The 12,997-nt window shown below is 36.3% G+C and overlaps 1 protein-coding gene and 1 non-coding gene across 6 annotated transcripts in view; one reads left to right on the forward strand and one right to left on the reverse strand.

Moving 5' to 3' along the window:
• The window catches only part of LOC108626467 (uncharacterized), a 94,662-nt gene that overhangs the window by 28,822 nt on the left and 52,843 nt on the right, over positions 1–12,997 (forward strand). The gene's annotated exons all lie outside the window — the stretch shown is intronic.
• On the reverse strand, positions 7,835–7,906 carry TRNAD-GUC (transfer RNA aspartic acid (anticodon GUC)). The gene has a single exon. It is a non-coding gene; the product is annotated as a tRNA-Asp (tRNA).

Here is a 12,997-nt window from a genome sequence, read left to right on the forward strand (position 1 = left end):
CTTCAATAATAAATAGAATCATTAATTATAAATTTTTAATTATCTTAAATTTTAGGACAATAGTATTATAATAATCTTTAATTGCAAAAGAATAGTACCTTATTATAAGTTGTTAAAAATTAAATCATGTATGTACAATTAATTTTGTAGTAGACCTAAACTTTTTCCACCAAAATAACATTATAAGAGCCGAGACCACTAGGAATATGAGTCGTCGGAAGGGTCTTGGCCCTTATAACTGACCGGATTGGTTCTTGCTTCGAGGATTGCAACTGGCCGATCTACAGTTCCAGCTACTTGCGATGGATAATCGATAATTAGTTGCTAGTATCCCGAAACGAACTGCTCGAGGCATGAATTCCTCGGATCGCGATATCTGCGCCGGGTTAGGCTCGATCTGAATCGAATTGTACGTCCGATCACGATTACGGTATCGGATTACGACCATATTACGATCGAAGATATGTATTATCCTAAAGACCACTTCGCCTCCTGTAACACGCATCCTTACGAATCCAAATCAATTATAAGTTTCAATTATTATTTCTCAAATGTAGGAGGCAAGTGTCTTTAAATATTCATTGGTGGATGGTTCGAGGTACTTTCCGAATTAATCACTCGCCTTAATCGATCGTTATATCGCCTTTATTAAATCTCATCTAAACAGTACAAGTAATCTCGCTGATGTGTGTCTAATGCGTACTCATTACTGACTTTGTCGTCGCGCGACGGTTTCTCGCAAACGAGAAACCTGTGGCCCTACTACGCAGGGGAAAAGGAGAGAACAGGTACGACGCGGATAGCAATGCTCCGTAGCCCCTAACTAGCAAAGCTTACACAATTATTTAATAGCAAAACTTATTTTAATAAATGAATCCATAAATAATTATTAGATTGTAGACTTTATGCATTTATTATTTATAGCAAGATTCAGTATATAAAAAATACATATAGTACCTGATAGTACAAACGTGAATAAAGTATTCACAGCAAAATGCATAACATTTAAAAGATTAAAGAATATTCCTGCTGAGTATCATTCCTTAAATTGATATCCTACAAATTTTTTTTTTTAATAAAAATCCGCTGTCTAATCATCACATCTTATGAATGTTTACTACAATACTCTCTTCAGTTTTTCCATTTGAGTACTTAAATTATCTGCTTAATAATAACATGCATGATCATATGTTAATTGAAAGTTGGGCTTATCTGATAAATCAAATTGATCGCTTTTATGGTACACCGTATTTCTAACTCTATCTGGCTATAAAATTCCGCATTTCCATAAACATTCTAACTTCTAACGACTCAAACATCAGGCCTTCGCTCCACTGGTTCGTACTTACACGTGTTTCCGGGCTGGATTGCGCCGTTTCCGGTGGAAAACTGTCCTTCTGGGAGTACTGGTAAATCGTGATCGTTTCGAACCGTTTCTTGATTGCGCGTCGGTTGCCAGCTCTTGTTAAACGAGCCCAATTCTCTGCACCGGATCCGGATAGCGGTAGTAGATAGATACTACCAGCGAATGAAAGCGCGCGCGTTCGCCTGTACGTGTGTGCCTGTCTGTCTGTGCCTGAGACGATGTTTGCGCGCGGAGAGCGCGCGTTCTGTTTGAACAAGAATCTGTTGATGTAATTGATTACGCTGATCCGGCGATGTAGATAAGACTAAAATTTATTTGCGGTATTGTTTGAGGAGTACGGGGTTAACCTCTGAGGAATGATGTCAGATTCATTGGATTTGAACCTTGAACCAAACAATGGGACTGCGGAGGAACACGTTTACGCGACGTTGATGATTACTTTGCGGTCGATTATACATCGATCTCCTAACAACGTAATGAACTCTATTATATTACGAGGGTGTAAAAGCCATAATGGTGTATGTCGCCCTTTAGTGACGTTCTCAGTTGCATTGCTTTCTTGGACAAATGCTAATACGTTCAAAGAAAGGTCCCAACTCATCTCCCTTGCAAACTGACAGCAGCACAATGTAGGCGTGTTAAAAAGGTAGACTTATCGAGCAAACAACAAAAGACAATTAAAAGTTTAAAAAATAATATAATAGGTATTTAATATTAGATATAATAATAAAGAATGAAGATAAGATGGAGGTGAGGGCGGATGCATTGGGGAGGATAAGAAAATAGTTGTAAACGAAGTCTAGTTCTGAGTCAATAGACTGAAATGAAGTAAAAGATTTACCAATGTTAGAAAAATAACGTGGCTAATTTAACCCTTTAACAGTACAACTGTTCCGTTTCATTCCGAAAATTGACTTACACCACTATGAATTTCACTCTTCATATACAAGATTCAATTTAGACTCACGCTAGGTTCGTTAACTTTTTGCAAAAACTACTTTAATTTACAAATTAAAATAAAATGAATAACATGAATTAAAGAAAATAATGTAAAATGAATAAAATAACTATTATACTATACTATACTAATTCCTATTAACCGAGTTATCCTTCGCGTGCAATACATAAAGTTTGTTTTTCGACGGCAGCGTGATGAATACGAGCAAGCATTCTAATTATATTTCTGATCGCTATATTGAAACGGTAGCACGAACGCGAGACGTGTGTATGCTCTCGTCTCCGTTAAATTACATTTCTCTCGCGTAGCAAATGTAAATTTGTTCGAGCTCGCCGGAGCGATGCGCATTTTGACTGTACGCACTGATGGTTTGATCTACTCCGCCGGGTTTGATATCTTCTTTTCATTTTAGTTGGTTAGAACCAGGTTTCCGAGATTTTTCCATCATCCATCCTTCGCTCAATTTGTTCCATGGTTATTACATCGGCACAGAGATAATAAATTAGATTGACGAAGGAATTTTGGTTTATTAAAATAAAGTAGGGACTTAACTAATAAGCATTTGCAGGATATAGCACAGCGTTACATAATTACGAAAGAACGACAAAATTCCCCTTTTATTAAGATAAATTAATCAGATTTTCGTTATTAGTTAAGAAGTGTGTATAGACAGTTTGCAGAGAGTTTCATAGAGAGTCCCGAGGAAACCAGCCCTTATTTCGTAAATACTGTTTAAAACCCGTGATGTATCTTATTATTTAGAGGATGAAGACTTTAAGAGAACGAAGGCATGACAAGACAATTATTGAAGTCGAGGGTGAATATGCTCCAGAATAATCATTTAGACATGTTTCTGTTAAATTTTTGTCTTTTTTCATAATAAATATTGTTTAGAAAACGGCGGATAATTATGGATCAACCTATTATATATATGTATAAACAGAAAGTGTTTGTGTGTTAAAAAAAATCTGAAAAACCACTGAAGTGAACAGCAGCTTCCTTATAAACTGCGGAGTGTCATAAGACTCTCTTGCAATTAAAGAGAGAAGGGAATTATGATTACTTGACCAGTATTTCCCTCACTGCTTCGCTCACACTAATCTTATTAATAGACTATATATGTCCCAAATAATTTAAAGAAAAACAGTATGCAATAATATGTGACGGAATTGAAAATATCCGAAGTGAAATATAATTTATGATACTTAGGGAAAAAATAAATGTCTGTATACATTTTGTTTCTTTAATTATTTATAAAAATAAGATATTGCTTGAACATCCATTATCTACTTATTAGACTCTGCACGGTGCTCTATCTAAGTTATGTTACTTTTCTAACTTGGAAAGATTTGTGAAACGTATTGGATGTGAAAGATTATTGTAATTACTGTGAGAAAATTATTGTAATTTGAGAAGACAAGTCAACCTCTGCGTATTGAATATCGTGTTAGTAATTAAGTCAAAATTTACGAGCGTTTGAATTGTTGAAGCCAACATAAATGTCCTTTCCCCATTATCCTCGCGAGAGCGTTACCATGTAAAATTGGTTGCGAAAGGCCACAGGGCGACGTGCTCGGTTTTTCTTTTCGCGTTTAACTCGACGTTAAACAGGTTTTGCACCTTCGTTAGCATTCACAAAGAACTTATGAAATTGCAGTTGACGCTCACCGAAGTTCACAAACGGGTACACAAAGAATTATTTTTGGTACCACGCGACAAAGTGGACTGACCGTGATTCACGTTAAAGCAATTAATTATACTGCGTATACGGGTGAAAATAGGAATTTCGTGATGTGATGAAATAGTATAAAATTTGTCAAAGTCAGTGCTCTTACGTTCAAGCGTTCGTCGTTTGTATGGCAACAGTGGAAAAGGAATATATGGAATTAGTTTGATCGCTCGTTCAAAGTTACTGAAATCGATTTCAAGCGAAATGTAACTTTGATTTCATTCATAAGGTCTGATTAATTTAGTATCTCATCGATTAGTATTTTAATTAATTTAATACCTATAATAAACAACATTTGCCAAATTATTTTGTTTCAGTGTCAGGATAAATTCTTATATAAAACGTTACTGATTTATATTAGAGTACATCGGGGTTTTTATTTAATGCATGTTTTGTTTGCGATCGTCTTTTAAAGTACCATTAATTGGTCGACTCTTGTACGCTTCGGCACGTGCTCGTAATTCCGTTGCGTTATCAGAAACGAGCAGCTACGTCAACCAGCGGGCAATACCGGATTCCGGTATGACCGTGTGTACCGCTGTGACAACGGCAATACCGTGTTAAATCGCGAGCCGCCGTTCATAAATCCTGAGAAAGTTTCCCCGAAGCTGCGGATCCGCTGTAAATAACGTCGTAACCAGGGAAGGGCTAAAATGAAAGTCCGGTGGTCGGGCGAGCCGTGTACATACATCATCGTTCAAAAGTATCCGGACAATTTGTAATGATTTATACGAGTAGTGCTATTATAAAAATCTCTAATTAAAATCAGATAATGTAGAACACTTCATAATAGAAAATTGTCATATTTTTTTACAAGGAACAATAAGAAACAATAAAGAAATGAACTTTGGAATTGAAATAAAATTAGCCTCGATTTAAAAAAAAGATTGTACTTACATTTATGTTTCATTTAAAATAAAATAAATTATCAAATATCTGTTCCTGTGAAATTTTTATAGAAAATAATTATTCCATGACACTTAGATGTTCTCATGCGAAAAATATTCTGGAATCTGTATAATAAAAGTTCCATAAAAACGAATTCTTTTCGAACGTCTATCAAAAAAGGATCCATAAGAAGCAAACACGTATTAGAGGTGAGGTACACGAGACCTATCCTCTTATGGACTCTTGAGTCTCACGTTCGACTGCAATATCGACACGAAAAATGCTGATTCGGATTCGGGCGACCGACGTCCTTGAATAGTGTTCGATTAAAGAACTATTATTTGCTGAAGAAATTCTTGTTCCGAAGGGAAAGAGCTCTTCCATTCATTTTCTTTCTCTCAATCGGCTGGTCGCGAATTTCCCACTTGGCTCGGTCTATTCTCTTGTCTATGGCCCATGGCAAGGTAATTCATATCCATATACTTGTGAATGGCAGTGTACATATTATAGACCGTATTCATGTTGGTCAGAAGTTTCCATCTATTGTATGTATATTTGGGAATTTCCTGGTAGATAATTATCTCGTGTAATTGGAGTTAAGAGAAGTACTTACTAGCTACGGTATATCCGCCTATATTTACTCACTGTTGCGATTCGTAGCTAGTTTCCGCTGTTTGCGATTCACCATTTGTGGAATAGAGAAGTTTTGACTTTTTAATCGTACCTCGTACAGCATGAAAACAGTATACTCAGAATGTTATACGACACTGTCACAAAACATAAATTGTAATTTCTCCTCTAATAAAAAACGTGTCCTCCTTTAATTATGAAATACGACCAAAAGAAATTGAAATTGACATTTCTTCTGGAGGGTGTTTAGGCATTGTCTGTATCACCGTACAATTTTTCTTAGAATTCATGATTAAAACAAAAATATAAAATGTCTCAGGAAGACTCTTAAGACTGAATATAAAATGTCTCAGTAAGACTTAAGAATTTTTCTTAGAATTCATAACTAAGACAAAAATATAAAACGTTTCAGAAAGATCGTCTTAAGAATTTTTCTTAAAATTCGTAACAAAGACAAAAGTATAAAATCTCTCAGGAAGAATCTGTCTTAAGAATTTTTCTGTAAAATTCGTAACTAGGACAAAAATACAAAATAAAAATTGATTGTACTCTTGCACGAACGGATGTGCACAGTAGCATTCTTCCTTTACTAAATAGAAAATTGCGAGCGATTCTTTCTCCTGAATGGAGGAGAATCAAATTATCACAGAGCAACATGAAAATTCTCCGGTTGTAGTGGAGTCAGTGACCACGTTTCCTGGACGGGTTCACGAGTTTCGCCATTAATTCCCAAACTCGAGATCGGCTCAACATTTCGCGCGAGTCACGCGATACGATGCGGATTCCGTCTTCAGAAGGAAGAGGAAGCGTTCAGGACATGAACGGGAAATCAACGGTGCGCTATTCATCTCGAAGAAGAATGTTGGCGTGATCATAAACGCAGCATTAGAAATAACTCTTAGAGATTTTCCTGAGGATGAGGGTCGACCAATAGCTGCAACCAGTGAAATGAATCATGAACATGTCCACATAATTTCATTTACTTCTAGTTTTCGGATGACCCTTTGATATTTCAAAATGATATTTGCTTCCCTAATGATTCCCGGCAGTGTAACATGTGTGTCTACTTTACACGCCATCATTTTCCCAGCATCTCTCGTAGAACGAAGGGACACGAATACTCGAACGCCGGGAATATTGCGAAAAAATGGAGGTCAAAAACGCGGTCTTCAGCGTTTTTCGGACAGCGAGAAGTGGCCAGGTACGAACTAAATCCGGGGATTGGGTGTTCCGATAAACGGCGCATCGGAAACCGGCCAGAACTGCGATTCGGATTTCGACTTACCGATGAGAGTCGCGATAATGCGTGAAACAGCGAGAGAAATTCTGACTGCTCGCTTTTCCCGATCGAATCTCGGTGAAATTTTATTTTTGATACTCGCGAAACGGCCTGCCAGCCATCTGTATCTATTTTGCTCCGTGCAGCTCTTAATATCTTAAGAGTAACGCAGAAGAAAACAAGCCGAATTTATATTATAAACGAGAATAGTTTATCATGTCATTTTTATGAAATTCAATATTTCTTTGGTAAAGGAATTTAAAGTAAATATATGTGAAATATCAGCCAAATCTTTTTAACACGCGTCTATGTACTTTTACACTGACTAACAACTAATACTATTTTCTAAACGTCAATATTGAACGTTTCACAACGAAGATATTCGATGTACATTAGATGCGGCAATTATGCAGATCGTAGTGCATACATCAGCCAAACAAATCGAACTGAATAAACCAACAGCTACATGAATTTGCGAACGCCGCCAAATATTAAATCGGTCAACCAAATTAATTTGGGCATATCCTCGTACGTATGTTATTACAGATACAATGGCCAGCGAATCTGAATTGTATATAGTAGAGGACGAATAATTGTACAATGCAACAAGATAGAGAAAAAATAGCTCGATATACATATGATTGTAATGTACATCTAATTCGTTGTGTTTTGACCCGAAAATGGACATAGGCAAGTACGCATCGCATTAGCAGATTACGGCGGACAGTGTGTATATGCGGCCAAAATACAATGAATTGGATGTACACAATGGCTCTCATTAATAGTCCGACATATTCCAAAACAGAATAACTTTTTTAATATTCGATCAATTAACTTAATTCTTTTTTACATATTAGGAGACTTAGTTTCTTAGATGAAATGTAAAAAAGAATATTGAAAAATTGTTATTAGTCAAAAACACGAGGAAAAAGGTTATATGTTTGGATCACAAATGAAAATGAAAAAAAAATTAAAAAATAAATTCTCTCCGGCGGGGAATCGAACCCCGGTCTCCCGCGTGACAGGCGGGGATACTTACCACTATACTACCGAAGAAGATGACATACTGTAAACCTCGTGTATCTGATAAACCATATGCTCCATTTAAAAAAAAAAAGAATTTTTTCAGTTTTGTACATTCCCATAGGTCCGATGTGTATTTTTAAAATAAATTTTTAAAAGTAAAAAAAAAAGATTATATTATAATATATTTTGTAATATAATATATTTCATAATAAATTTTATAACATGTGAATACTAACTGAATCATATGTATATATAACATTCCATTAATATCTGAAGGATAGAAGTTAGAAGCATTGAGGAAAGTGAAAATTTTGCAATTTATTCCAGTTGTAGAAAGAATTATTAAAGTCTGTAATATTCATCGTTGATTTTCAATTGTTAATCCGATCTTTAAATCGTCATAGTAATAATAGCTTTGGTTACGCAAATGAAAAATTTAAAAATCTCCCTCACGTTCTCCTTCGTGATCCTGGCTAATACCAATGTGTTTAATTTTCTGTTTACACATTGTTTAGGAAACTAAATCTTCTAACATTTTCAAAAACTTTCAATTTATTGATTCAATATTAAAAATGTGTCGAATATTAATGAGGGTCACTGTACATCTATTAGACTATTTTAATCACCTCATATGTATCACTGCAGATTATATTTTATTCAATGTAATATAAATAATATGAGAAATACTGATTGACCTGTTTTTATCCATACTAAATTACAACTTTGATCCATTTAGAATCCATCTCCGTATTAGATATAGCAAACAATTATTCACAAATTTTGTCGAGAAATCAGAGCAAGAAAAAAGAGTAAAGGATAAATAGTGAAATTTTCGTTCTCATAGTGGAGATATCGTGTGCTTTTTGTTTCGCCTAGGGTCACGTCGCGACGGAAAGTTCCGCCGACTCGCAAACTTTATCAGGCTCCAATGATGCATCGCCCGGAAATGGCGAGGGTAGTTTCTGGCCGGAAGTGGGTCCACCGCATACACCTGCATGCAAGCTTCTGTGCCTCGGCTCGAGCCGTTCTCCGTTTCTGTGATGCACACCTTCCCCCGTATGCATAAATATTGGTTTCATAGGAAAACACGCGTCTGTGTGGCTGTCTGATTTTAGAAACACATTCATAATTCGTAATAATTAGGTTAATCTAAAACTTGAAAGCCGTGTCAAAATAGCTCAATAGTCAAAACAAATGACAGATGTCATGAAACATTGATTTTGATTAAAGGTTTCGCAATTTCGCGCTACAACATAACTTACGGCTACATTCGCCAATAATTCCCGTTCAAATATTCACTTGCTACTATTATTGTAGAATAAAGGTAGCACATTTTTTTTTTATAAATGTATCAATACTTGATACCCTACGTGTTACTATATTTGTACCTATTACTCTCTCTTTGGATCTGTTCAACTGCTGTTTTAATTTGTTAGTTTACTTTGAATGAAAATGGATTCTTCTGACCGGTGAATGGGATAAAATTAAAAGTCAACAGTTCACTTTAGTGACGGATTATGTATAGAAGTTTCCAAACTTTTAACAAACCCTGAACCGATGACATATTTTGTCCGAAAAAAAGATTATTTACGCTATGTAGCCTTGATTGTCGAAAATAATGCATCTGAAAACGTCGAGAAATCTAGGCTTGGCAAACGTACGAATTGATTACCTACAGTATTCGCGTTGTAACTTTTTCCACCCGCGAAAACATTGTCAATGCTACAGGGAAACTTTTCGCGAATCAACTACCGCACCGGGGAAACCGCCGCGTACGAAAGTTGTTCAATGAAATGTCTCAAGGCTGGCATCGGGTCGTTTGTCTCGTCGGGAAGGGTGCTTCGGCAAAAAAGCGACTGTTTCGACGGTGTACGACTTCGACGAAACGAAAATTCGTGTTGCTTCGGCTGGAACGGTACGAGATAGAATAGAAAAGGTAGAATTCCGCGGAAAAGCGAGCAAACGGGAACAAAAGACAGGCTCGTTACACGGTCGAGCTGGTTCTCGCAAACAGGAACAAGGACGGCCGGTCCGGCAGTTCGGTTTAAATTCCCTTTTGGCGAGCGAACACGCTGAAAAGACGCACGATGCAGTCACACCTGACTCCGTAATTTGATCGACGATCCTAATTTCATTGCAACGCCAGACAAGAAGTTTTTAATCGTGTATGTAAATAACTGTCGTACAATCCCTGAAAATAGTTCAAATACTTTAATTATCGAATGAGAAAATTTCCTCATAAGTAAAATATAAAGAGCAAAAGATTAATTTCGTTAATTAAAATCTTTATTACATTTGTATTGATCTATTCGACCGATAAATTTCCTATCAAGGGTATACCGACTAGTTAGAGGTAAAAGGGCTGTTGGGATTCCAGACTAACGATCGTTTCTCGTGACGGAACGCTATACAAAGGAGCGCGAAAGTAGCGGACGCGAAAACAGAGGAGAAGAGAAAGAAGAAGAAGAACGAGAGAACGATAGAGTTACCGGAGGCTAAACGGCGAGGATAAGGGATTCCCCTGTCTGCCTAGACGAGATTGGATGAGCTTGGATAATTAGCAAAACAGCGGAACTCGGTCGTTAGGGTTTCTTTCCTGCCGTGTTCCTCTGTCGTCTGCAGACCGCCGATGATTGAGCACAATACGTGGCTGACTTTAAACGTCTTGCCCTTTTTGTTCTTAAAGTTTCATTTCCTACAGTTTATTATCAAAGCTATGCTGCTTCGTATGTACATAATTATTTATTAATAAGTATACTATTATTGTATTTGTAATATTCCTCGGATTGAATTGAAACAAATTATTGTATTTTTTATACGTGCACGTACAGGGCAGAGTATAAAAATTGCAGTTACCTACATTGTACGTAGAAATAAAATAAGAGGTATTCTGAATATGAAAAAGTGTTTATATTAGACAATATCATTATAAGTTATACATATTATGATGTACATAGAATAAAGATGGAATCGCGTTTGTGTGTTAACTATCCATAAATTGAGTATTTGATTTCCTGGAATGAGATTTCTAATTTCGCATCGCCCAGTTACGGTATTAGAATACGCGATTTAATTTTAGCTGTTCATACCATCGTTCCCGGTGAAATGCATTTATTGCGCGTTTTGTGAAGTTTGATTTGAATTTAAAGTTTTGAGGATATTGCGATTCACGTGCTTTCAAGTGTCTCTTTAATGCTTAATGGTTCATTTCGGAATTATTCCCAAGCTATTCATACGCCCGCTCCTGCGGCGTAGTTTCCTCATGTTTCGAGAGCCGCTTTGTGTCAAACCGGCAAATGTTCTCTGCCTACGTAAAGAGACGATCTTTGTTCATTTTTATGTCATGACCACTTACGGGAATTAATGGTTTAATATGGTTCGTTCGCTAAGAGCGTAGAAATAAATTCGACACACGTGGATGTCATCTTTTGCTGAAATTAAATTGGTGGCACTTAAAGAGCAAAGGTAGTTACGTGACTTTTCTAATACTCGTTGGTTTTAACGTTTTTTTCTGTTTTTTTCGAGAACCAGGCATAGTGGAAATAATGTAAAATATGGGTTTACGCTATTTGACTCTACTTATTTCTCAAAGAATCAAAATCAATTCTGATGGTCAATTTAATGGACATTCCAGGACTCATTCTATTCAGAATAATCTGTCTTTAACGATCAGATACACTATTATAATGACAACGTCTTTAAAAGGGATTTATTTCTTTCTTTTCTCACTAAATTGTCTATTATAGTTATCTTCCAATTATAGTACCCCGAACGAAGTCACCTTCATTCGGCTGATTCCGTCTTTGTAAACTATTATCTGGTACATGGGAAGATTTAAAGGATTAGAGAAGAAAAGACGACACGTGAAAGAGGCGGTCACCATTGACCAGCCCTTTCTCTGTAACTCCCCATTAAAAAAAACTGGGCAGAATAATCCCTCCTACTAATTTAGCAGTAATAGTCGTTTCATGGACCCCTTGTGTCTTATAATGAACACGGAGATTCTTTTTCACTGAAATAAAACTTTAAGCTCGTAATCTTCAGTGGATTGATTTTTAAAGATAATAATTGCAAGTGCAGTTAAATTGATTTGCAATTAATACGTTTGTCTCAGGCTTGCGTTTACTAGGTGTATCTCATTCGATCATACATTTAATTAATTCCATTCTATATTAAATGGTATAAGTTTTTATTTTACAAGGAACAGTCGAAAACCAATTAAAAGTAATTAACAGATTATATATGTATTATTGAGTTAAACATTTCATTAATTTCACTATATGCTTTCTTTTCATTCTATATTAAACGGTGTAAATTTTTCTGTATTTTACAAGAGACAGTCGGAGATCAGTTGGAAGTAATTAATACGTTTGACTGAAATTTGTATTTGTTATGTGTATACCATTGGATTTTACACTTGATTAATTTAATTATACACTTCTATTCCATTTTATATTAAATGGTGTAAGTTTTTATTTTACAAGGGACAATCAGAAAACAGTCTCGCAGTGTGATTAACAAGCTCGAGGCAGATATCAAACTTGGTAGGAAGCAGAGGGATGTTATTTCGAATGCAAACCAGGTTTCTGTGCTCTAGTTCGTAAGGGCTATTGCGAATCCGGATGCACCGGACGAGCTGGCTGATTTCGTTCGAAACCCGTCGCGCCGTATCGTGCCGGATCGATGCTAGTGAGCGAGAACGGTGCGGTGCGAACGAGATATTAATTTGCAGCATTCGAGCATCCTCCCATTCTAGTGGGCCCGGACTTAATTATTCTGCCAATCTGTCTCCATATTGGACCGGAGCGAAGACGAGGACTCGACGATACGTAATTATCGTGAATTGTTCAACGGCGCGGCGGTGTGCCGCTGTAACGTTAATTGCTAATGCGACCTCCGCTGTCAGATTCAAAATTTCCGTTTAACTCTGCATGATTTTTTGACCAGGCCAATCTCCCTCTCTAATTGGAGCATTCATCAGCAATTCGGTACTTCTCAGAGATGAACATGTCTAATCTAATTTTCCAACGACTCGAGATATCTACTTTCGTTATTCATCCAAAAATAAAGCACAGAAAATTTTGCATATTTTCTATATTTCATAAATTATATCGAATATTT

Source organism: Ceratina calcarata, unplaced genomic scaffold, assembly GCF_001652005.2.
Source record: "Ceratina calcarata isolate Rehan_Ccalc_2016 unplaced genomic scaffold, ASM165200v1 scaffold400.2, whole genome shotgun sequence".
Classification (NCBI taxonomy): Eukaryota; Metazoa; Arthropoda; class Insecta; order Hymenoptera; family Apidae; genus Ceratina; species Ceratina calcarata.